Raw genomic sequence first — 7,922 nt, 5'->3', positions numbered from 1 at the left:
GGTTTTCTTGTAAAGCCTTCTCAATAAATTGGGAGTTAAATGCTGCATCTTGAAGTCAGCATTCTGTCTGTCTGTCTGTCTGTCTGTCTGTCTGTCTGTCACCCTCTATTTGCTTGCTTCAGTCCTGCCCCAACAGGAGACTTTGTGCTCACTTTCCTATCCAAACATTCAGCTTCTATTAGCTTCAAAAGGAAAGGACATTCTGTACCCTCGGCCTCCTGTCTTATCAAGGGCAGCTTTGCAGTTCTCCGAATTGTAGGCTCTATAGGCTGAGATGCAGCAGGTTGGGAGGCAAGACACAGCTGTTCAAGCCCAGGCCAAGGGCTAGTCTCAGCCTGGTTATCTGTAAGGCAAGATTATAACGTGCTCCTGGGACACCCGACAGATGTTTTTTGGAACTGGCATAAAGCTCTTCGTGGAGCCTCGTAAGTTGATTTTTTTTTCATATTTCTGTGGATAATTTGAGTCCTGAGGCTAGAGCTAGCATCCACCTAATATTACACATTATAGCTGGTAGATTCACTTACATCTCAGAGATAGACTGGGGAAGAAGGAAGGGAGCCAAGGTGGAGACACTGAATTGCTAAGATGCTTCTAGAACTACTTTTGTTTTTAAATAAAAATCTAAAACTCTAATTCTCATATATCTCTTAAGTCTTCAGATCAGCCTAGAAAACGTGAAGAAATCTCTCTCTCTCTCTTTTTTTTTATTATTACATTAGTGTATCACTTGTGGGGAAAGAAGGCAGGCCACGGTAGTGCTTGGGCTCAGACACCCCAGGAAATTGCTTGCTTCCTGCATATACCTTTGGCTAAGCTGACTGCTCTGCATGTCTCCTGACAGAGCACAAATACCCCACAGCAGGTGGTGGCCAGGTCAGAGCGAGCAGGCAGAACAAACTTTAGGGCTTAAGTGGAATCCCGTACTGGCAGAGAGCCTTAAAATTCCGAGTGACATTTGTTGCAGATGCCACAGTTCTTAGAGAGCCAGTAGGATGCTCTGTGCGGTTCTACAATGGATAATATCTAAGTCTGTAAGTCATAAAAGGTATTTAGAAAGGATGTTCTCTTCTCTTTGTGTTGTTTGCCAGCATGTAATTTTAGCGTTGTATGAGTGTTCATAAGAGGAGGGTGTCTGAAAACAAAAATGGTATTGTCTGAGTAAATATACTTGAAAAAAGTGTTGAAATATACTTATATTCGTGGAATAAGAAGAGACTGCTCTCAAAAGATAAACAAGGAATTTTTCACTTAAATCTTATCTTCAAATATTTGTTTAAGTCAAATACAAAATAGACTAAGTTCCATATGACAACTACACAGAGTAAATTCTACATATTTAAAAAGAAAGGTTCAACTCAAACCCAATAGTTGCTTTCGATAGCTACCATGCCAATCAGATGCCAGTGAACTAATTTAATAAACTTTTGTTTCATCTGTTTTAAATATATGGATCTTAACTTAGGGAGAGAGACTGAGCAAACATTATACTAAATCAACGCACTGGATCTATTGTGAAACCCTGACTAAAACTTCAGAGCTCAGCATGTGAGTGCATGAACCTCTTCAAACATCCATCTTGCTGGCTGTATTATAATATTTGTTACTCAAAGTGATTGTTGATAACTTCTTGATGAGGTTGAATTTTTAAAGCCGTGCAAGCAGGCGGGCCCAGCAGCGCGCACTCAGGAAGCTGAGGCCGGGGGAGGGGGGGCTGGGGGGACACTGAGAACGTGAAGTCAGCCATAACTATAAAAATTCAAGGCAGCCTTCACTGTCCAGCTTACTCAGACCAGATTTATACTCTTGGGTAACTGACAAGGTGGGCTCTTGAATTAGCTTTGGCTGGTTCGGGTTTGTTTGTGTTTTGTTTTGGGTTGTTTTTTTGTTTTTAATTGAACAAAATTCTCTTGAAAAATCAACCACAATACGTCTCAAGCCACAAACAGGATAAGGAACACGAAATACCACACTTCTGGAAGGAGAGGCAGGTAGTGAAGATCTGTGGTTTCCAGCCGTTAATGCTGAGGTTATCAGCTTTGCTGTTGGTGACTTCAGTGTATAAGAAAACAAAAGAGCAAAGGCTTTCTCACAAGGGTTGAGAGCAGAGAATTCTAAGAAACCCTTGGGGTGGGGGAAGGAATCTTGTCTTAGACCTAAGCCAAGACAGTCAGAAGCTTAGGAATTACTCTCCTGCCCTGAGTGCCAGAACAGATCCCAATCTTTCATTTGAGCTCCCTGGTGGAGAAAGGAAATGCAGAGAGGTGATGTCTTCACAAGGGAGCCTTCTCTGGGCAGCTCGTTCTCTTGGGACACCCCAGAGCTACCCTGATCCAGTTAGAGAAGCCTTCTCCCTCACGGCCTCTCCCTTAGCCACTGCTGACCAACTGGTTTGGTTATAGTTTTACTACCACGGACCCCATAGCTAAAGCTCAATCCCATGCTCTGGGTAGAGCATTAGAAAAGCCAATTCTTCCCTACTTACATGTGCATTACCAAGACTTTCTGTTTAGTAAGACGCCATAACTCATAAGAGATGAAAGGACGTAGTAACTTAACACAGCCTTCATCTGATACCAGCAACCCCAGTTCTTATTACAAAATACCAAGGGCCGTGTTCACAAGAGAAATTATTGTTGAAAGCCAGAAATGAAACATGATTAGAAACCTGTTCACAGGTCACCTGTCATTCTTTATTGTATGCAATAACAAGGCTCTTTCCTTAGCAGTTATTTGAAGATAATAAAGTCTCAGTGGACACAAAATTTATAATAATTCTGGAGCAACAATCAGGTAGCTGTGAGAATCCTTAGTATCTTTTCTTTCTCAAAGCATCAAGACTTCCAGTTTTAAGGAGAGAAAAAAAAGTGCATACCTAGATACGCGGTAGGTTATTTTTGAAGCAAGGTATGAGAGGAGGAGGCAGAGAGGATCCGACTCCAGGACCAGCATCCATCCCATAGCCCCTTTTAGAACACAACAAGGAGCAGGCTTGGCTGGTTTTATGTCGGCATGTGCTTTCTGAGAGAGCTAGTTGCTATCCTGTGACAGCATACCTGTAACTCCTAGCTCTGAGGAGATGGAAACAGGCGAATCACATGTTCACGGTCATCCTTGACTATGTAGTAAGTTCAAAGCCAGTCTGGGATGCCTGAGACCCTGTCTCAAAAGAAATGACTCAAAGAAGGTAGCAAATATCTGTAATCTTAGCGTGTAGGAGGCTGAGGCAAAAAAATCAATAGTTCGAATACAGCCTGGGGTGTGTGTCTGAGTGTGTGTGTGTGTGTGTGTGTGTGTATAAAGACTATCTCAAACAAACATGAATAAGCAAAAACAAACATGTAAATCATAAATCAATTTGTACAATAGCCAGGCCTTTAAAAAAAAGCCAGTGTCTACCCAAATGGAGGTAAATCTACCACTTGCTTTCAGTGGGATCTCTTCCAGTCTACAGAACAGGGGAAGCACCCTGCAATAATGTCAACTCTGCCATCCTCCGCATCTGAACTGATTATGCAGACCTTCCTCTTTAGAAGTCTATGTTTTTAATTAACATAGTGCTATTAATTAATGTAATGCAAAATGTGAGCACCTCCCATAATACTCTCTAAGGGCTTAAATATTTAAAATTAACCAAGTGGTACATATAGATATTCAGCTGACCGAATTGTCCACTAGTTAACAAATCATAGACAATTAAAACCCAGTTTATCCAAAACCTTATTTATTTACATGTGTATGTGTGTATCTAGGTACATGTGTGTGTATCTAGGTACGTGTGTGTGTGTGTGTGTGTGTGTGTGTGTGTGTGTGTGTGTGTGTGTGTGTGCAGGTGCATCCATACGTGAGCACATGGAAGCCAAAGGACAAAACTGAGTATTAGCATCAGAAATGCTATCTACCTCATATGAGACAGAGTCTCTCATTGGCTTGGAGTTCACCAATCAGGCTAAACTGGCTAAGCAGCAAGGCCCTAGGATCTCTTGTCTCTGCCTCCCCAGTGCTGAGATCATAAGCATACACCACCACGCACAGCCCTTTATGTGAGTTCTGGGAATCAAACTCAGGTCCTTGTGCTTGCAGAGCAGGAATTTCACCAACTAAGCCACGCACACCCAGCCTTTGGGGGAGGGGGCTGGTTTTGATTTTTATTTAGTTTGGTTTGGTTTGAGACAGGGTACCATGTAGCCTAGGCTGGGCTGCTACTCCAGGATAACCTAGAACTCCTGATCTTCCTTCCTCTGCCTCTCTGCTGGGATAAGTGGTATATAGCACTGTGGTGGGTTTATGCAGGGCCAGAGATCACACCCAGGGCCCGTACTGGACCCTTAATTCTAGAAACTTCTCTAGAGTTGTTATACCCCATCTCTCTTCCAACTCCATCTCATTTCAGCTCCTTATTAGAAGTCAAACCAACTGCCCCTTCTTTCTTCTCGCCTTGCCCACATTTCCATGAAATGCTATCAAGGAACACCACTAACAAGATACAGTATGTTCTAGATTCTCGCCAACACCTGTTTAATTCCCGTAAGGCTGTAACCAATCATCTCAGTGGATTATATTTTCAGGAATTCAGCCTCCTTCCAAACCGTCTGTTTTCATCATGAAAAACGGAACGAATGTTGCTTGTCTGGTGAAGGATTTTTACCCCAAGGACGTGACTATAAACCTCAGGTCATCCGAGAAGATAGCAGAATACGATCCCGCCATCGTCATCTCCCCCAGTGGGAAGTACAGCGCCGTCAAGCTTGGTCAATATGGAGATTCAAATTCAGTGACGTGTTCTGTTGAGCACAACAGCGAAACTGTGCACTCAACTGACTTTGACAACAGTAAAACTGACTTTGAACCGCATACGGAGTCTCCCGGTAAGTATCCAGCTTGGAGGCGCTAAGACAGGAGAGCTGGAGGAAAGGGAAGTGAGTAGTGTGAACTTGAGTGGGTTAGTTTTGATTTAGCACCACGCTGGCAAAAATAGATAGATAGATAGATAGATAGATAGATAGATAGATAGATAGATAGAGTGTTCGTCTCTGGCTAAGAAGGAAATGCTCTGCATCTCTCTTCTTCTTTAATCCCTACTCCTCATTTTTACCACTGTCTTTTTCATAAAAATTTCTGGCGCCAAGAGTATCGTTTAATCCAGCACGAAGCCCAGAATTTCACAAGGGCAGTTGTCTCGTCACAGGATTAAAAGTCCTTGTTATGCCTACAAAGGACAGAGTGTGACGATGCTGGCCTAATGATGCCAAAATGTGCCCAGCTGCATAAACATCTTGTATGGCCATTTTGTCCTCAGTTTACCCACCTAAAGTCTCTTCCTTTGGCTTCTTGGTTGCTAACAAAATCTTGTCCCCTGTTTCTTCCAGAGTCTGTTTCACCAGAACTTGAAAAAAACATGCAAACTTTAGAGACTTGCCATGGACCAACAGGTTAGTTCAAATCAAGTGGTTAAGACAAATTCTGTTCCTTGTCACTGGGGACCTAAAAGCATCAAATTCAAAGGAAAGCAAAAACCGTACTGTGCCCAACTGATTCCCTTGGCCTCCATACCAACAGAGTTTGCCATGCCATGAGCCATTGTTTCCCAAAGTGGCCTGTCTGGGTGGGCACAGGAGCCTGAGGGCTCTGAATGCTGTTTGGGACATTACCAGGGTATGTAGGCCAGGAAGAACCATGGTGATTTGGAGCAAACCGGTGACGGCTGTTGACACTGGAGAAAGAAAATTTGTCTTTCCTGAAGCCACTGTCTTAACTTTTATTTGTTCATAGTTCACACCAAGAAGGTAAATATGGTGTCCCTCACAGTGCTGGGACTACGCTTGCTGTTTGTCAAGAGTGTTGCCATCAATTTTCTCTTGACTGCCAAGTTATTCTTCTTTTAAGGTAAGAATGTGTCACTTCATATTCCCAGCCCCACCCTAGTTATTCTATAAATTGTAAAGAAGGCTTAGAAACGGTAATAAGTACGGCCAGTGTGGTGGAACTCTCTTAAAACCCTAGCACATGGGAAGCTGGCAATAGGATTAATGTGTGTACAAGACCAGCCTGGTCTATACAGTACCAAGGTGGCCAGGGCTACAAACAAGATATTATTTCAAAAAAAGAAAGGAAGAAAAGAAGGAAGAAGGGAGGGGAGGAAGGAGGGAGAGAAGGAGAGGAGGGAAGGAGGGACAGAGAAAAAGAAAGAGACCTAGGCCTGCCTGTTCCTTGGTGTTGGAGAGCTGGCTCAGTGGCTACATCACTGGCTGCTCTTCCAGAGAACCAGAGTTCAATTCCCAGCACCCACAAAACAGCTCACAACCATCTGTAACTCAAGTTCCAAGGATAGGGATCTGACACCCTCTCCTGGCCTCCAAAAGCACTACACATACTTGGTTCACAGACAAACATGCAGGCTAAACACCCGAACACATAAAATAAAATATTCCTCTCCCTTATCTTTCCCAGTACATCCCAGTGTTCGCTAATTCCTGTTCAAGGAGTAAGCCTAGATTCTGAGGGTTGGACTGACCTATAAGTATAGCCAATCATTCCCAAACATGTATCTAGTCCCACCTGTTAACTTCACTAGCAGTCCAGAGGTCACAGGCAGCACAGCACCATAAAGAATGTTACTCTAGACAACCCAGTTTCAGTCCTGACCTTGTGACTAAGCTCCCTGACACCTTGGACAGTTTGTTTACCCTCTCTTGGCCCGGGTTTAAGAATGAATACAAGAAAACAAATGGGTTTGATCACGATACTGAGCAGCAGAACCACTGCCATGTTAGCCGCAGCATGTTCCACGATTGATTGATTATTGATGTCTGTAATGGCACAAACACGGTAGAGACCAGCCGTCCCAAAATGATATCGCTGCTACAACTCCTTCCAGCCTCAGGGTCCGTGGTCCTATAACAACTTTCTTTTACTTACAGGTGGGATGGCATGAGGAGTCTACGGTTCCTGAAAGAAATCAAAAGCTTACAAAGATGCTATACCCAAGGCTTCTAACTTCTTAGTGCTTCAAACTGACCCGTCACCACCACATTTAAATAGCTGCTAACAAAACCAGCTTTTCTGTGAAGGCAACAAGCCTAGCTAGTCCTCCAATCTAGCAGAAAACAAAAGGCCCTGGGGAGTGGGGTTTGTGGGGCTGGCTTTACACACTGATTTATAAAGGCACTCAAAGCTACGAAAACAGGCTCATTTTACTTTATCCCTATAACTGGTATACTTCGAAAATGGCGTTTCAACCTTCTTTATTTACTTAGAACTGAAAAGTGGGGACCAGTAAATCACCAGCTTCTTTTCCAGGAGGAAAATGGTCCTGGGAGAGAGAACATTTTTTAAAGCTAGTCATGGAAAGGAGCACTCAACCCATTCCTGGCCAGTACCCCCCTCCTTCGTCCTCATCCTTGTCCTCCTCCTCCTCTTCCTCTCCCTCCTTCTCTTCCTCCTCTCCCTCCTCCTCCTCCTCCTCCTCCTCCTCTCCAGAGGCATGTACTGCCAACCCTCTGTGTTTGCTGTGACAGCCATGCCGGATAGTTTTCCTTAGCAGCACTGGGGTGTGGACAATGTTAGCACTTCCTGCTTCTCCTGATACTTTACAAACCAAACAAAATCTGACTTCCTTAATGCTCTCCAAGCAGGCAATAAAGCTTCTCAAATCACACCGAACTATTCTCCACTTTATTACCAGAGATGAAAGGAAAATACAAAGGGGAAGGACACCTCTTTCTATGAACTGACTTCACCGGTACAAACAGGCTGTGTCCCAGGCACAGCTCAGAGGGTGCAGAATTAAGACTTGTGCCTGGCCTGCGACTGACTGGCTGTGCAAAGTCTTCTTGGAAGCAGGAACAGGAATGTGACCTCTTCTCTTTCTCTGTGAAAGCAGTACTTTTATTGTCTTTTGCCTGATAGTCTATGCCCAGGCT

At 43.7% G+C, this 7,922-nt stretch overlaps 1 gene segment (V, D, J or C); it reads left to right on the top strand.

Annotated features, from left to right (window-relative positions):
• The first annotated feature begins 262 nt into the window (after positions 1–262).
• LOC311589026 (T cell receptor delta constant-like) lies at positions 263–7,655 on the top strand. The segment is given in 5 exons: positions 263–425; positions 4,569–4,868; positions 5,370–5,432; positions 5,773–5,886; positions 6,921–7,655.
• Positions 7,656–7,922: the final 267 nt, after the last annotated feature.

This window comes from Acomys minous (genome assembly GCF_964271855.1).
Source record: "Acomys minous genome assembly, chromosome: 18".
Taxonomy (NCBI): Eukaryota; Metazoa; Chordata; class Mammalia; order Rodentia; family Muridae; genus Acomys; species Acomys minous.
This window is presented reverse-complemented; position numbering and strand designations above follow the sequence as displayed.